The sequence below is a fragment of the Acartia tonsa genome, chromosome 15 (assembly GCF_053477335.1).
Source record: "Acartia tonsa isolate MP-2025a chromosome 15, ASM5347733v1, whole genome shotgun sequence".
Lineage (NCBI taxonomy): Eukaryota > Metazoa > Arthropoda > Copepoda > Calanoida > Acartiidae > Acartia > Acartia tonsa.
The window spans coordinates 26,692,156-26,710,661 of NC_137274.1; the positions used below are offsets into that span (position 1 = coordinate 26,692,156).

At 32.4% G+C, this 18,506-nt stretch overlaps 2 long non-coding RNA genes across 2 annotated transcripts; both read right to left on the reverse strand.

The window, feature by feature from the left end:
* Positions 1 to 4,974: 4,974 nt before the first annotated feature.
* LOC145307447 (uncharacterized) lies at positions 4,975 to 10,540 on the reverse strand. The gene is made up of 3 exons (XR_013875472.1): positions 10,417 to 10,540; positions 8,950 to 9,004; positions 4,975 to 5,126 (listed from the first exon to the last, which is right to left on the reverse strand). It is a non-coding gene; the product is annotated as an uncharacterized LOC145307447 (long non-coding RNA).
* Positions 10,541 to 16,443: 5,903 nt separating this feature from the next.
* On the reverse strand, positions 16,444 to 17,026 carry LOC145307459 (uncharacterized). Its single transcript, XR_013875478.1, has 2 exons — positions 16,736 to 17,026; positions 16,444 to 16,569 (listed from the first exon to the last, which is right to left on the reverse strand). It is a non-coding gene; the product is annotated as an uncharacterized LOC145307459 (long non-coding RNA).
* Positions 17,027 to 18,506: the final 1,480 nt, after the last annotated feature.

Consider the following 18,506-nt stretch of genomic DNA (forward strand, 5'->3'; position numbering starts at 1 on the left):
AACACTAAAATTTAAAGTTATGAGCCTATTTTTAAAGATATCAAGAAAATTTTTTAACTTAAAATTTATTCTCATAATTTAAATATGTAGCCATATGTGGCACTTTCCTTCTTGGGGCTTCCTAAAACATATTAAAATTATAAGTCAGTATCAGATTTTGCCCTGGCTGTTTTGGACTTCTTTTTTTTAAAGTTGGTTCTACGATGTGATTGGTTATAAGATATGAGATTATTTTTGAAGACATTAAGCTTATTTTTTTAATGTAAACATTTTTCACATAATTGAACTAAGGAGTTATTACAGATTTCTTTTTGGCACTTTCCTTCTAGAGTCTATTGGGGTAAAACACCTTTAAAATACAAAAATTATGAGTTCTGAGCATATTTTCAAAGATTTCATGTTGAACTTTAATAAAAACTTATTTCAAATCATAGAAAAAAATAATTTAGTCCTTGAAAGAGGTGCCTAATTAAAATCTATAGTGATTATTTAGTTAAGTTATTTGAAGAAAAAAAGTTTTCATAAACAAAATCAGCCCAGTATTTTTAAAAATAAGCCCAGAACTTAAACTTTTAGTAGTTTTGGGGGAAGTTTTAGTATTTACCCACTAGCCACTAGAAGGAAAGTGTCAAACTTAATGTTTATTGATAATTAATTATATAAGATTACAAAAATAATCAGGTTAATAACTATACCAACTAGCCCAAACATCCAGAGCAAAATTTTATACTAAATTTCATTTCCTAAAAGTGTATAAACTCCCTCCCCCCCCCCCCTTTCCTGTATTTTATAACTTAACAATTTGGGGTTGTTTTTTACCCCACTAGCCCCGAGAAAGAAAGTGTTAAAATGAAATCTTTAGTTGCAACATAGCTCAATTATTTGATAAAATTAACATTAAAAAATCAGCTTAATATCTCTAAAAAAACCTCAAGTCTTAAATTTTAGTGTTTTGGAGGATGAAATACCCCACTAGCCCCAAGAAGGAAAGTGCCAAAATGAAATCTTTAGTGGCTACCTAGCTAAATTATGCAAAAAGGGTTTACATTAAAAAAATTTGCTTGATATCTCTAAAAATAAGCTCAGACATTAGATTTTAGTGTCTTAGGGGCTGTTTTACCCCATTAGCCCCTAGAAGGAAAGTGCCAAAATTTAATTTTCAAAGTTTTACTTGTGTATTTAATCATATAATTTTACAACAAAAAAATAAGGTTTATAACTATAACAACAAGCCCAAAAACATCCAGGGCAAAATTTTATACTGCATTTCATTTCCTATAAGTGTATAAACTCCGCCCTCCCTCCTTGGTTCTTACTACAAACTATACGCATTTCAAAGACAATTTTTAATTAAGCTAAAATTGAAATTACCCAAAATATACAAATGTACCTTTATAAAATAGTTATATAACTCCTAAGCAATATAATTTTAAAAAGGTTTGTGTAACTAGTATCAAACTTAAAATTCATGAAAAAACTGCATTTTTAGAACTTGAGTATACTTTAGAGGATAGCTCAAAAACTAATAATAGTACAAAAACGTTATATACCTTTATGAAAACTAGAGTTTATGACCTTTCCAATGGTATGCGTAGCATTTTTCTACCACTTCTAGGTGCTGAGCAATGACATTTTTAAAATGTCTTTATATTTTTTGCATGCTTGCCCATGTGAATTTTAGGTTAAAAATAGCTAAAAATTTTTTCCCGGATTTTCTCCCAAGAAGGAACGCTTTTGATTTCGTTTTTTGCATTTTTCATTAGTCTATATATGTATAAATCAGAATCTGTAATAATCTCAGATAGCCCCTTTCAAAAAACTGCTTTTTCCTTCCGGCGACCAGTGATAAATAAGCATAGAATGGTTCCATAAATGGATATATTATTATTTGGATGTTGCATTAGATTTTGGATGTAGTTCTGATAAAGTGATGCTGAAATTAGTATATCCCCCATCTAGCTCCTTTACCCCATCCACTCTCCTCCTACTGGATTAACAAAATGACCAATAAATGAAGTCAATCAAAATAAAATTGACGGCAAATTTTCCCCTGTCAAAATATCCACGTATTTCCTATATCCATTGTTCCTTGTCAAATTTAATCTCTATAATACAAAGTAGAATGATGAATGAAGAATAAATGAAGAATCTGTCTGTATGTCTGTTTGTTTGTAGAGCAGGATCTCGCTAACCGCTGAACCGATCGGGTTCTCCTTTACAGGGTAGCTTCTCATAGGTCCCGGGAAGGTTTAGAACTATTTTCTTGGGGGGGGTGGGAGACCCCCAACCCCCCTAAAAATTAAAAATACCCCTTCCCCCCCCCCAAGAAAAAAATAAAGATACGAAAATTTTGTTTGATCAAACCTCTTGGGGCCCAAGCCCCTAGAGGCTAAGGGCGAAGCCGCTAGTAGACTAAAATTCATTTGAATGTATTTTAAAAATATTGCGTTTTTAACAAATAAGTGTATCGAGTTTTAAAAATTAATAAATTTAGAAAGCCATGAAAAGATTACTGCCAATTAAAGATATTTTTGTTATTTTATATGTACAAATGGCTACGCCCCTAGAGGCAATTTCAGTGGTTAACGAGATCCTTCGGTACAGACATACACACATACAGACACAGATCCTGTTATTTTTATATAAGGATAAATGGTCAATGACTGCAACATAATAAAAACTATTTATGTATAAAGATATATTTTAACATTTAATATTATATTAAATTGTAATGTATTGTTTAAAATTTTAGGATATCATGGTCTTACTTTTGAATAAAGAAAATATTTTAAGCAATAATACCGTTTCGGTGAAAAAATTATCTTTTATCAAAATTTTGACTATAATATGAATATATTAATTATTGTTTAGATGATTATCTAATATCTATGAATTGTGGTCCGTTACAGATACCTTTTATTGTTAATCTATAAATGTTAGAATTGTCCTATCAATTTTAAACTTAGCTTGATGATTCGTGCAACAGTTAATAACGATTAAGAAAGCCGACACTCTACGAGTATTAATGTCGTTTGGCTTACCTTCTAGTTTTAGGGTATATAGTTATGATGTTATCATCCTTGGTGAGTTGATAGCGTAAACAAAAATACGCAATTCTTTTTATCAAGAAGCGTTTGACATGAAGCTGGCATGAAGATTTTGATATTTTTGAATTCTCAGAAAATTCAAAATACGTCTAAAAAAAATTATTTTAGACGGGGGAAAATTGAATCCATGTGCAGCGTAATTTTGACAAATACGCAATTCTTTTTTGTAGTTATGAAGAAGCGTTCCTAGTGGCTTTTAAGGAATTCTTAGAAATTATTCAAAAGAAGTCTGAATATTAAATAAATTTGAGACGGGGTCAAGTAAATCCATGCGCCTGGTTTTGAAAAATACTACAACAAATACGCAATTCTTTTTTCTAGTTATAAAGAAGCGTTTCAAGAGGCTTTTTTGGAATTCTCAGAATAAATTCAGTAGATTAGTTTTAACAAGCAAACATTTTGCATTTCGTCTGATAGTTTCGTTTACAAGGATTTTGCCAAGTTTAATTTCAAGGGGGTGCTACAGGTGAACCCCCTCCCCCATCTGCACGCTACAACGCTGTGCTATTTTTATTTAAGATACTAATTATTCTGTTATCTATAAGACACAACAAAAGTTAAAGAAGTAAATATTAAAGACTAGCGGCTACGCCCCTTAAAGCCTCTAGTGGGACTTAAGGTAGGAGGGGGAAAAGTCGACCTCATCCCATTTTAAATTTGAGTTTCAAAAGAGTAAAAAAATATTTTTTTTTGGGAGGGGGAGGGGGTGAAGACACCCTCCCCAAAAATAGTTTAAAACCTTCCCATGACCTATAAAAAGCTTTATTTTTAAAGGAGAACAATATCGGTTCAGCGGTTAGCGAGATCCTTAGGGACATACAAAAAACGCTTACTACTTTATAATAGCACTAGCGGCTACGCCCCTAGTAGCCTCTAGGGGCACTTAAGGTAGGAGGGGAAAATTCGACCTCATCCCATGTTAAATTTGAATTTCAAAAGAGTAAAAAAATATTTTTTTGGGGAAGGGGGTGAAGAGTCCTTTCCCCAAAATTGTTTAAAACCTTCCCAGGACCTATAAGAAGCTTCACTGTAAAGGAGAACAATATCGGTTCAGCGGTTAGCGAGATCCTTCGGGACAGACAAAAAACGCTTACTACTTTATATAATAGGATGTGCAAATATATTTACAATGATGACAACATTCATAAGTAGCGAAGCACAAAAAATTCACATATTGATAAATAAACAAAAAAATTATCAATTAAATTTTCAGTTGTTATAAAAAAATAGTTATAGAAGGGGTATGATTTAGCCTGTAAACAGTCGCAACTTATTATTATACACTGTTGGGATTTCAGTCAAGGAGTCGGTTGTCTGTTATACATTACTCAACCTAATAATACCCAGCAATGCTTTCAGTTAAAATGAAAGATTTCCTAAGGTTTTCGATAAATTCAAATAGGAACTCGAAAAATAAGTAATAATTATGGAGTAGCTGTACTTCTGCTAAAGTTGCTCGTAATATTTGAATTATGCACTTTTAATTTTAGGTTCATAAAGATACAATTAAGCCCCAACTGGCTAAATGCGAGTATGCTTTGTTGTCCTAGGAATCAGTATTCCAAAAATCAGATCAATCGGATAATTAAAGCACTGAAAAATTTGTTGTTAAAAAAGTTAAAAATCAACATGTTTAAAGTGGACGTACGAGCGTTGTGGTAACGTCTATAGAGTTGCTACGCTTTCTAGAACTACTGATGGAATCACCATGCAAAGTTTGAAATCGATAGGACAATTCTAACATGGCTAAATTAACGAAAAAAGATATCCGTTCCGGATGGACGTTCGGACGAACCGACCCCTATTATAGAAAAGCTTCGCTTCAAAAATTTAATTTAATAGATTTTATTTAGAGAAGTAAATATTCTTTAGATTTGAGATACTTTATTGATAAACCATATATCAATTGTATTAAACATAATCTTTACATTTTCTTATATGTGAAATTACAAATCTTTCAATTTGATTAATTGCTGATTCTGACGTCTCAGATACTCCCTCCTCTTCTGGCTTCACATTCTGAATACAATAGATATATTACTCTAGAGATAGACTGTCAGACATATTTTAAATACAATAGATTTATTAGCCTAGAGATGGACTGTCAGACATATTCTAAATACAATAGATTTATTACCCTAGAGATGGACTGTTAGAAATATTCTAAATACAATAGATTTATTACCCTAGAGATGGACTGTCAGAAATATTCTAAATACAATAGATCTATTACCCTAGAGATGGACTGTCAGCCATTTTCTAAATACAATAGATTAATTACCCTAGAGATGGACTGTCAGACATATTCTAAATACAATAGATTTATTACCCTAGAGATGGACTGTCAGACATATTCTAAATACAATAGATTTATTACCCTAGAGATGGAGTGTCAGACATATTCTAAATACAATAGATTAATTACTCTAGAGATAGACTGTCAGACATATTCTAAATACAATAGATTTATTAGCCTAGAGATGGACTGTCAGACATATTCTAAATACAATAGATTTATTACCCTAGAGATGGACTGTTAGAAATATTCTAAATACAATAGATTTATTACCCTAGAGATGGACTGTCAGAAATATTCTAAATACAATAGATCTATTACCCTAGAGATGGACTGTCAGCCATTTTCTAAATACAATAGATTAATTACCCTAGAGATGGACTGTCAGACATATTCTAAATACAATAGATTTATTACCCTAGAGATGGACTGTTAGACATATTCTAAATACAATAGATTTATTACCCTAGAGATGGAGTGTCAGACATATTCTAAATACAATAGATCTATTACCCTAGAGATGGACTGTGAGACATATTCTAAATACAATAGATCTATTACCCTAGAGATGGACTGTCAGACATATTCTAAATACAATAGATTTATTACCCTAGAGATGGACTGTCAGACATATTCTAAATACAATAGATTTATTACCCTAGAGATGGAGTGTCAGACATATTCTAAATACAGTAGATCTATTACCCTAGAGATGGACTGTCAGACATATTCTAAATACAATAGATTTATTAGCCTAGAGATGGACTGTCAGACATATTCTAAATACAATAGATTTATTACCCTAGAGATGGACTGTTAGAAATATTCTAAATACAATAGATTTATTACCCTAGAGATGTACTGTCAGAAATATTCTAAATACAATAGATCTATTACCCTAAAGATGGACTGTCAGCCATTTTCTAAATACAATAAATTAATTACCCTAGAGATGGACTGTCAGACATATTCTAAATACAATAGATATATTACTCTAGAGATGGACTGTCAGACATATTCTAAATACAATAAATTTATTACCCTAGAGATGGACTGTCAGACATATTCTAAATACAATAGATTTATTACCCTAGAGATGGACTGTTAGAAATATTCTAAATACAATAGATTTATTACCCTAGAGATGGACTGTCAGAAATATTCTAAATACAATAGATCTATTACCCTAGAGATGGACTGTCAGACATATTCTAAATACAATAGATTTATTACCCTAGAGAAGGACTGTCAGACATATTCTAAATACAATAGATTTATTACCCTAGAGATGGAGTGTCAGACATATTCTAAATACAATAGATTTATTACCCTAGAGATGGACTGTCAGACATATTCTAAATACAATAGATTTATTACCCTAGAGATGGAGTGTCAGACATATTCTAAATACAATAGATTTATTACCCTAGAGATGGAGTGTCAGATATATTCTGAATACAATAGATTTATTACCCTAGAGATGGACTGTCAGACATATTCTAAATACAATAGATTTATTACCCTAGAGATGGACTGTCAGACATATTCTAAATACAATAGATTTATTACCCTAGAGATGGAGTGTCAGATATATTCTGAATACAATAGATTTATTACCCTAGAGATGGACTGTCAGACATATTCTAAATACAATAGATTTATTACCCTAGAGATGGACTGTCAGACATATTCTAAATACAATAGATTTATTACCCTAGAGATGGAGTGTCAGATATATTCTGAATACAATAGATTTATTACCCTAGAGATGGACTGTGAGACATAATCTAAATACAATACACTTATTATTAATAAATGGACACGCAGCTGTGGGAATCTGCTTGTCGATTGGGAGGTGATAGGTTCAAATCTCGGCTTACACTTAGGTCGTTAAAAAATGGTTCCTACTCCCTGCTTTATCAGGTGACCGATTATTTTACAATTCACTTTGTCTGTCTGTCATCCGTCCGTAACGCTATGTGGAGAAACATGATTTTCTCGGCTCCTATTCAAGATAGACATCTGAAATTTTCACAGATTAAATATATTTACATTCTACATATTTCAATTATTATCAAGATTAATTCGTGATTTAAGTTTTTTAAAGTTCATTTTTTTCCGGATGTCCATTCATAATTTTTGAGCTTTGCTACTTATGGATGTTGTCATCCTTGTTTAAAAAAAACTCTTTCAATGCCAAGATTATTTCACCATCATACAATGAAACACTTTCTTTTTTACCCCACTCTCCAAATACGTTACTTTGTTATAATAAATGAAATACCAGGGATCTAAGGGATAAGACATAAGCCCCTAAGCTTCCAACCAACAATTTCTGAGAACGTCTGTTATTGAAAAAAAAGCCTTTCGGCCTTATATTATAAGATAAGGAAATACAACGGCAGTTTCCGAGCACAAATCCTCCCCCCCCTCACCTTCTCATTTTGAAATGAATAAAAGAACAAAGGATTGGGCAATTTCTATATAGTTTTTAGTAGCGAAGCGACTTTATAATTCGAAATGTCCGTCCGTCCGTCGATCCGTCCGTCTGTCCGTCTATATGAGACAAAGTGGGGGAAACGTGATCTTCTCGGCTCATATAAAAGATAGACAGATGAAATTTTTAGTGAAGATTCCCATAACATATGCGCATCTAATCTATACATTGTTTTGTCCATCTGTTTGTTAATTGGGTTGCTAGATAGATTCCTAGATTTTTTTGTTTTCGTATTTTTCTCGACTCCTTTTCAAGACAGACGACTAAAATTTTTAGGGATTAATTAAGTCAACATTCTACACATTTCTAAAAGGTTTCATTAAGATTTGTATATTGATTGGGGTGCTAAATCGATTCCTAGTTTTTCAAGTTTTCATAATTATCTTAACTCCTGTTCAAGATAAACTGCTAAAATTTTTAGGGATTAATTAAGACAACATTCTACACATTTCTATAAAGTTTTTAAAGATATAATAATTGGTTGGGGTGCTAGATCGATTCCTAGTTTTTCAAGTTTTCATGATTTTTTCGAATCCTGTTCAAGATAAAGAGCTGGAATTTTTAGGGTTTAATTAAGTCAACATTCTACACATTTCTATAAAGTTTTTAAAGATATAATAATTGGTTGGGGTGCTAGATCGATTCCTAGTTTTTCAAGTTTTCATGATTTTTTCGACTCCTGTTCAAGATAAACAGCTGGAATTTTTAGGAATTAATTAAGTCAACATTTTACATATTTTCACCATGTTTAATAAAGACTTGCTATTGGTTGGGGTGCTGGATCGAATCCTAGATTTTACGTTTTGTTTCTTAGCTTAATGCTTCAAAAGATATTATACATTTTTAAAAAGTTTCGTTATTTATTTTATTCATGTCTTTTTAACATACTCAAAAGATTATTTTTTCTTGATGTCTATCATTAAATTTTGAGCTTCGCTACTTATGAATGTTGTCATCCTTGTTTTTAATAATCGATTTCAAAATAATAGAATAAAAGTATTCAAACGGGTTTAAATTTGAGGCGCAGCCAAGCCCTGACTTTAACTTACCAGTAAGCTTTGATGGACCAAGTCATGGGTGGATAGCAATTCCATTATCAGAATCCTGAAACATAAAATAAACTAAAGTGTCAACAACAATAAATTGCGAAGCAACAAAAGGGTATAGTCCCTTTCGTGACATCGCACCTTAAGGGGCGATTCTTCGTATTTTTCACAGTAGGTTTTCTCATATTTCTAGCCCCTTCGTGGGGGGCTCTAACCCTGCGGGGCCAATTACCTAACCCTGTGGGGCAATCACCTAACCCAATATAACCTAACCTAACCTAAAATAACCTATAAAAAGCCATTTTAAAAATACGACAAATCGCCCCTTAAGGTTCGATGTCACGAAAGGGACTATTCCCCAACAAAATTGTGGATTAATAAACAGACAAAGTTAAAATTTAATCAAAAATAAAGCTAATTGTATAACATTTAATTTTGATACCTTTACCTACAAAAGTTTTGAAAATTGGACCCAAAACACCACGCAGATATGTGAAAAGCATTAGGAAATATAAACGGCTAAAAAGCAGCTTCAAAGCAGTCAGACTGCTATTGATGTTATGTACTCAAATATGTTGCATAATAATGGGAATGTTGACAAGAAAAATCAAAAGTCTAGCTTTAGTTGAGTTGAGTAGATCTCATTTTCTAGGACGTTCAAGGGGGGGGGGGGTAAAGGGGTAAAGGCACCCCTAACCATTAAGGGGGTTGTATTTACCCCCCGCCCCAAACAATTTTGGGGGGTAAATACCCCCAAAAATATATAATTCGTAACAAAAAATTTTGGCGAGCTTCGCGCGCATATTTATTGCTAAATGATTAATAGTATTTCATTATTAGATAAGGGGTAAGAAAAATTCGCCCGCCATTTTACCCCCCCCCCCCCTCTTAAAAAAATTTACCCCCCCCCCCTAAATAAAAAAGCTTTGACGCCCCTGCTCATTTCCCATATATATTGACAGACTGACGGACAGACAATGTGAATTATAAAGTACATTCGCTAATAAGAAATTTCGGCGTTATCCTCTTTTTTTTTAATTTTGAAAATTTGATTACCCCCTCCCCCCCCCCACCCCCGACAACGACGAACAACTATTTTAGGTTAGGTTAGGTTTTAGTCAAGGGAGCCGAGCGCTGCGGCTAGGCAGGCAAGGGGGCCGAGCGCTGCGGCTAGGCAGGCAAGGGGGCCGAGCGCTGCGGCTAGAGTTCATAGTTTGCTGTCGGGGGGGGATTGGTACTCAAATTTTCAAAATTGAAAAAAAATTTACTAAGAGGATAATACCGAAATTTCACACCCTCTACCCCATCTACTTCCCTTCCCTCTTACTGGAAGAACGCATGGGCCAATAAATGAGCTCCACATAGGCAAGCTAAATTAAAGACATATTTTCCCCTCTGTCATAATATCCACGTAGATTCTACATCCACTATTCTAATAAAATATCCACAAAAGCTCCAAAAGCTCCAAACCTTTGCGGAGTATTTTCTTGGAGCATGTTCAACTTGTTCTCCAGTTTTTCTCTGACTTGTATCAAACTTTGCATGTGATTTTCATATCTCGCTCGTAAATATTCATAGTAAATGTTCCTCATCCTAAATAGATAAAAAGATATATAAATAGATAGATGAATAAATATATGAGTAGATAGATAGATATAAGAGGTTAACTCACAAACAAAATATGAATTTTACATATTTATTCAGACATTACAAATTGTTTCGTGCATGTTTGCACTCTTCAGATGTCAATGTAAAACAAATTTAAATTTAAAGGATTTTTACAAATATTTTAGAAGATTTTTTGAACATAATATTTAAAAAATAGATAGATAGATAAACAAGGATGACAACATCCATAAAAGCGAAGCTCTGAAACGGTAGGACAAACGGACATTAACACTTGTAGAATGTCAGAACTTGATACAGGATAATGATTATGGACATACTTACATTTTTAGGACTTGATTATAGAGTTGCTTCGCTTATAATATTGTACTTTGTTGTCCCAGGAATCAGTATACCAAAAACTAGACAATTAGGTCACATACAAATTTGTTGTTAAAAATGTTAAAAAAATCAACATTTTTAAAATGAAAGTACGGACATTCTGGTAATAATTATAGAGTTGCTACGCTTTCTAAATCGTACCTAATTACTAAAGGAATCACCATGCAAAATTTGAAATCGATAGGACAATTCTAACATGTCTAAATTAACGAAAAAAGCTATCCGTGACGGACGGACGTACTTTTTTACTTTGATATTTTTTATATTTTTTTTTCTGAAAAAAACATGCCCATTCCAGCTTTGAAGTTGACAAATGCAGACTTTACTAATTTAATATGTTATTCCCAAATTGGGGCGCAGTGTTTCAGCAAGAAATAGTCATTTTCTATAATTTGGAAAATAAAATATTAAATATGTTATGTGATATCTTTATTCAAACAGTTGCAAATTCCTGAAATTACATACATAAATTGATGATCATAATTGAGACAAAATGTTTAAATTAACATCTTAAATTCAAATGTATAAGTTAAGTTTTTTTAATAAAGAAAGACTTACTGTTTTGATAGTTATCAACAAAATATGAGAGTAGCTTTAGTCCTGGCTGCTTTATGTTTGATTTTGATTGAATACACGTTACTACTGCTAAAAAGCCATGTGGAGGGGTCAAAAGCACATTGTAGAATGGCGGAAAAAGAAATCCAGTTTGTGTGAAAAAAAGGTCGTCTTGAAGATTATTTTGAATAAGGAATTATAATGCATATTTTTTTTTTAAAAACTATATCACATAACATTTTTAATATTTTATTTTCCAAATTATAGAAACAAAATGCATGCAGTTTAAAATGTTTTTTTTATATTCTTAATCTATGTCCCAAAATTCATGTTTTTTGGATTTAATTGAAACACGAATGAATATATAATATGGTCTATAGATAGATAGATATGGTACCTACTGCTGCGTAGAAAATCTACAATGGAATTTCCTTTCTGACTAATATTTCCTATTTTACCAGACGCGACGCTTTAGAAAATTAAAAGATAAAAGGACAGATAAGTATAATAAGAATCCTATTATAGAATTTGGAAGGAGTATTTTTGTGTGTCTATTAAGATCCCGCTAGACAAATATGATTCTTTTTATTGTTTTCGAAAGGGTTTTTGTCTTTTTTTTGGAACGTACCCCAACCCTAATGAGAAAATGAGGCATGTTAGAATTATCCTATCGATTTCAAACTTTGCATTGTGATCCCTGTAGTAGTTAGGTACTATTTAAAAAGTGTAGCAACTCATTAGTCATTACTAAACTGTCCGTATGTCCATTTTAAACATGTTGATTTTTTACTTTTTTGACATCAAATTTTTGTATGTTAGAATTATCCGATTCAAATGATTTTTTTAATACTATTTCCTATTACAACAAGGTACAATGTTATAAGCGAAGCATCTCTATAAACAAGTCCAAAAATGTAAGTTTGTCCTTATTATTATGTATTTATGCATTTTTTCTACAAATTTACTTACAATTTTGTTTATATTTATGCAATAATAATTTGCTTATTAAGTTCTGACAGTATACAAATGTTAATGTTCGTTTGTCCTATCGTTTCAGAGCTTCGCTTGTTTTAAAAGGGCTTAGAGGCCCCTAGGAGCGTAGCTGTTGGTTTGATAAAATTGGTCATTCCAAAAAATAAGTTATCCCAAACATTAATAAAACGAATTAAATTTTTTAATAAATATACTTTAAAATTATGTATTTTTAATAAAACTTAGCGCTCTTTTTTTTAGTTACACTTAAATATAATTAAGTGCTTTTTTTACCAATCATAACATCCCTGGGATATTCAAATAATTTGATTGGCGGCATAAACACAATAATGTCATGTAAAAGATTTTAAACACACATTAGTAGTACGCCCAATTTTCAATTTTGGATGCAGTAAAAACTTTTGGATCAGGTCTGGCTTGTAAAACATGTTGAAAAAACTGAAAGAGTTGATTTAAAATAATAAAATGAAAAAAAACATCTCTTGTCCTCAAAAAGAGTAGTGAAGCAGACACCCCTTACACCTTATTTTAAAAAAATGTAATATTATGGGGGGAGGGAAGTTTCTTTCTGCATAAACCCTGAGGGGGTTCCCTTCACTCCTAGAAACTTTTTAAAAGCGAAGCTTTTCTATAATTAGGGTCGGTCCGTCCGTAACGGATAGCTTTTTTCGTTAATTTAGGCATGTTAGAATTGTCATATTGATTTCAAATTTTGTAGGGTGATTGCTTTAATAGTTAGGCACGATTTAGAAAGCGTAGCAACTCTATAATTATCACCAAAATGTCCGTACGTCCATTTTAAACATGTTGATTTTTTTACTTTTTTAACAACAAATTTTTATGTGATCTAATCATCCGATTGATCTGATTTTTGGTATATTGATTACTGGGACAACAAAGTATAATGTAATAAGCGAAGCAACTCTATAATCAAGTCCTAAAAATGTAAGTATGTCCATAAACATTATCCTAAATCAAGCAGTTTTTCAACAAATTTACTTACAATTTTGCTTTGACTCTTATTCATTTATATTATGATTATTCAGTTCTGACACTATACAATTGTTAATGTCTGTTTGTCCTACCGTTTCAGTGCTTCGCTTTTATGGATGTTAAATGAAACATATCGATTAAATATAATATACAGACATACTAAAGACCAGGAATCTAAAGGGATAAGACAATGGCCGATGATGATACACAAAATTATACCTTCTGCAGATTACAATTAGTTGTTGAAACGTTTGGATACTCAACTTAATGCAAAAACCAATGAAAAAATTCTAAAAGCCCCAACATAATAAGAAAATTTTGTTATAAAACTGTGAAAGGCCCGAAAAACAGTATCATAGCAATTAAAAATATTAATAAAAGATACATTACTTTTTCTACACATAAAACATAATTAACAGATAAGCGGTCCAACGTCACAAAATGGACAACTTTTTCAGGAAATACTCACTAAATGAGTCATAAAATACTGAAGAAACCAACCAACCAACCCTTATTTTAATTTCTATCCAAAAAAACCACCCCCTACCTACCCTTGAAAGCAATTTTGTATATTGTGTAAAATATCAAAAAAAAAAACAAAAAAAAAAATAAAAAACGAAAAGATGATTCATACATAATAAGAACTTTAATCTTGATTGGTTGGTTTAAACTACAAAAGAATTAGTTTTGTTTATCATCATTGGAATTTTACATTGATTTATGCCCATTTTCTTATTCCTTAAGATCCAAGTTTATTATTGTACATCTTTTAGAAATATAAACTCTAAATGTAGAAAGTCTTTTTTAAGAGCGAAGTTTTCCTGTAATAATGGTCGGTCTATCCGTACGTCCGTATGGTTAGCTCTTTTTGATTTTTTAATAGTTATTTCTCGCATCATATTATAAACGGCTTTTCGCGGATATATAAAAGTACAATATTAAGAGCGAGGCACCACTATAATAAAATCCTTAAAATTAAAGAATGTATCCTGAATTTACACATTTTACAACAACTTTTTGTACGATTTTGTTTATGCTTATACATTTATATTCTGCTTATGCGGTTCAGATACTCTAAAAGTGTTAATGTTCGTTTGTCCTACCGTTTCAGAGCTTCGCTTTTATGGATATTGTTATCCTTGTTTTTAATAAGTTCACTTCTTTTACACGGACAAATATTTTGAATTAGAGTTTTGCTACTAAAAAACGCCTTACACGATCATATCCTTACAGAATTCTTAACACGGATCTTTATGGATAGTACAAAATAAGATAAATGTTATAACCTCAATGATGAACAAGATATCTCCTTATGTAGATCTAAATTATTGGTTGAAAAGGTTTTAACATTACTAGTTTAAAAATAACCAATTTTCACTATAAGTACCCAAAGTTTTTAGCCAAGGATTAAGGTCCAATGTTATATTCCTCCTTAAGGTCCAATGTTATGTTCCTCCTTAAGTGCTACTGAGCAAAGATGACAGCATCCATAGAAGTGGTAGGATAAACGAACATTAACCCCTTACAGTCGGGCCCCTTGCCGCACCTTAATCAGTCGGGGGGGGGGGGGCGTCCCCCCTTATTATCTCAGTTCCTATTAGAGCTAGAGGGCTATAAAATTTTGTGCAAGTCCCCTGTGTTATGATGAATTTCCGACCTTAAGTAAGTCAAGGTCAATTTTCGCTTCCTTCACCCTTTTATTTAACAACCTTTGTTTTTAGGTCCTTTTTTACTTATAAATTTCAAACAGCTGTATTTTTTTTTATTTTTGAAGCTAGAATAAAATTTTTTTGCAGAAAATGTTTATCTTTATGTAAATTTTATATTTGAAATATGAAAATATAATTTCAGCGGCCGCAGCTGTACTTGGCAGCTGCCAGCCGCCGCAGTCAGCGGTCGGCGGGAAAACGGCGGCGGATCTTTATGAAATTTAAATACATTATGTAGACATGTAAGATAAACTTACGTTTGAAATTTGAAGTCTCTAAGTCAAAAATTGCGGCCACAGGAGCATTTTAAAGATTTCTGGAGACCTGGAGGATCAGGACCTGCAGGATCATACCTGGAACCTAAAATTGACTTGAACACCTGTATTTAATATGAGGATGTACTACTAGAGGATATTTTAGTATTTTGGTAAGATAAAATGCTTTGTTTAAGTAAAAAAAAATATTTTTGCTCTTTACCTGGATGACCCTGCCAGGTTTGCTGGCATCCTGTGCCCGCCAGGATGGAGATATTCAAAAAATTTCAACTCTCCGTTATGTCTCATACCCACACTTAAAAAGTCAAGCAGTTTGGGCTCTTTACCTTTCACACACAGAAAATGAGATAGAAAAAACCGGATGGGGGGCGTTCAACGCCCCCCCCCCCCCCCCGACCGTTAAGGGTTAATACTCGTTGAGTGTCAGAACTCGATAATCAGAATACAAATGTATAAAATCTAAACAAAATTGTAAGTAAAATTGTTAAAAAACTGCTTAAATACGAATACTGTTTAAGGACATTCTTAAATTTTTAGGACTCGATTATAGAGTTGTTTAACTTATAATTTTGTACCTTATTGTAAAAGGAATCCGTATTCAAAAAATCAGATGAATCAGATTATTCTAACATACAAAAATTTAATGTCAAAAAAGTAAAAAATCAACATGTTTAAAATGGACATAGGGGCATTCTGGTAACGATTATAGAGTTGCTACGCTTTCTAAATCGTACCTAACTATCACAGGAATCATCATGCAAAGTTTGAAATCGAGAGGACAATTCTAACATGTCTAAATTAACTGGCAGACGGATTGACTGACCTTAATTATAGAGTAGTTTCACTATAAAAACATAATACATAATACATAATATAATGATCGTCTACATACATTTTGTAAGAGCGTTTCCCCAAAAACGGACATACGGACAATTCAAAATATAGAGTAATTTGGCTACTAAAAAAAACTAATACAATTTTTATTATTATTATTATTTACTTAGTATAAAAAAGGATTTCCTACACAAAACATTCTTAGAATGACAATTTCAATAATTCATTGGGTACAGGTCCCTTTCGTGGCAACGCCTCTTAAGGGGCGTTTTGTTGTATTTATACAGTAGCTTTTGATAGGTTAGGTAATTGCCCCGCAGGGTTAGGCAATTGGCCACGCTGGGGCTAGAATAAGGGGAAAAGCTACTTTTAAAAATACGACAAAACGCCCCTCAAGAGGCGTTGCCATGAAAGGGACTATACCCCAATAACTAATAATTTGGATCCAGTTGAAATTTATCTAATTTTCCAGTATGGCTTTGAATCCGCTGGATTAGAACCGGTTCGGTCAGCCATACTGAAAAATCATGTATATAGCATCGTATTACTACTGACAATTTTCCACGAACATTAAAATAAAATCTATAAAATTAACACCAGTTTTGTTAGCCTTCAGTCCCTCAAAGCAAACAAAACTAATTATAATCTTTAATATTAATATCCGCGGCAAGCTGACTATAAAACGATGCTTTAAATAACTATTTTTTAAAACTTTAAAAGCTGCTTATGGTCAAACGTCAGTTTATATATAAATTTAACACATTATTAGAGTTAGATTAATATCAGGGAAGGGGATATTATGTTTATTATCATTGGGGATCAATATCAATATCCCTTATAATATACCTATAATAAACACCCCCCAATTATATTAAACAAATCACCCCCCTGTGGAGATTTAAATTATTGGTAAAAAAGTTAAGACATATTTATTTTTATAAACTAGCTAAGTGCCGACAGCCGTTTTGCCGTAAACAACCTTTAAAGCTGCCTTCATAGAACTATCCAGTTTTTTTTCAATAGTTTTAATAATTGTTTAATAATACTAATTTCATATAATTAATACATTAGTACAGAATAGTATATTTGGCAGGGCTAGACAGCCGCCCATAAAACCGCCGACAAACCGCCAAATTATCTATACAAATTGCGGCGGTTTTTTGGGGGGGCGGCTACCAAGTCCTGAATTTTGGTTTGTTAGTAGAATTAATTTGGTATAAAAGAGGGGTAAAAGCTCATTTTTTTAACGAATAAAAATTAGGGTTGGGCCGGATATCCGGCCGGATACCGGATATTGAAACTATTCGGATACCCGATCGGACATTTGGTCTTTTTCAATATCCAGCCAGATTTCCGGCATTTGAAATCAGCCGGATATCCGGTATCCGGCCAAAAAAGTATCCTGTCCAACCCTAATAAAAATACAAATAATCAAGTAGGTAATAGGTAATTGGTGGGGGAGGGATGTGCAAAGAAATGCACCAAAAACCGCCGTTTTTTACTATTCTCCCCAATAAATGGCGGTTTTTGGTATATTTTCTTCCAAAAAGTTACAAATCTTCCACCCCCCCCCCTTCCCCTAAATAAACATGGCAATACTTGGTAATTAATATATATTTCTAGTTTAGTTTTATATAGACAATTGACTGCGGATACGAAAATTAAATATTAAATAGGTATTTGTTATATTGGTATTTTAGATTTTGCTTTGTTTCTATAATTTATGCATGTTACGTCCAAGGGGGGGGGGGGTAAAGGGGTGTTAACCCCCCTCATCAACCCTTCATTTTACCCCCTTAAAATTTTATAAAATACATAAAATCCCCCCCCCTCTCAAACCCTTTATTTTACACCCTCAAAATAAAAAGCTTGGACGTTGTCCCTGTTTCATACTAGACATGACTTTTCACCCCAATTTTTAAACAGTTTGTTAGCCATGGCTTATTTTTGAAAGAAAAAAATCTTCAAATTATATTAACCCCCCCCCCCCCCTCCCTATCAAACCTTTGAAACTCTCAAACATTTGAAACCCATCATTTTACTTCCCTCAACATAAAAAGCTTGGACGTCCTTCATTCATACTAGACATGAATTTTCATTCCGAATTTTAAACAGTTTGTAAGCCGTTGCTGATTTTTTAAAGAAAAAATCTTCAAATTTTCAAAGAAAAATCTATGAACTGAAATATATTGAA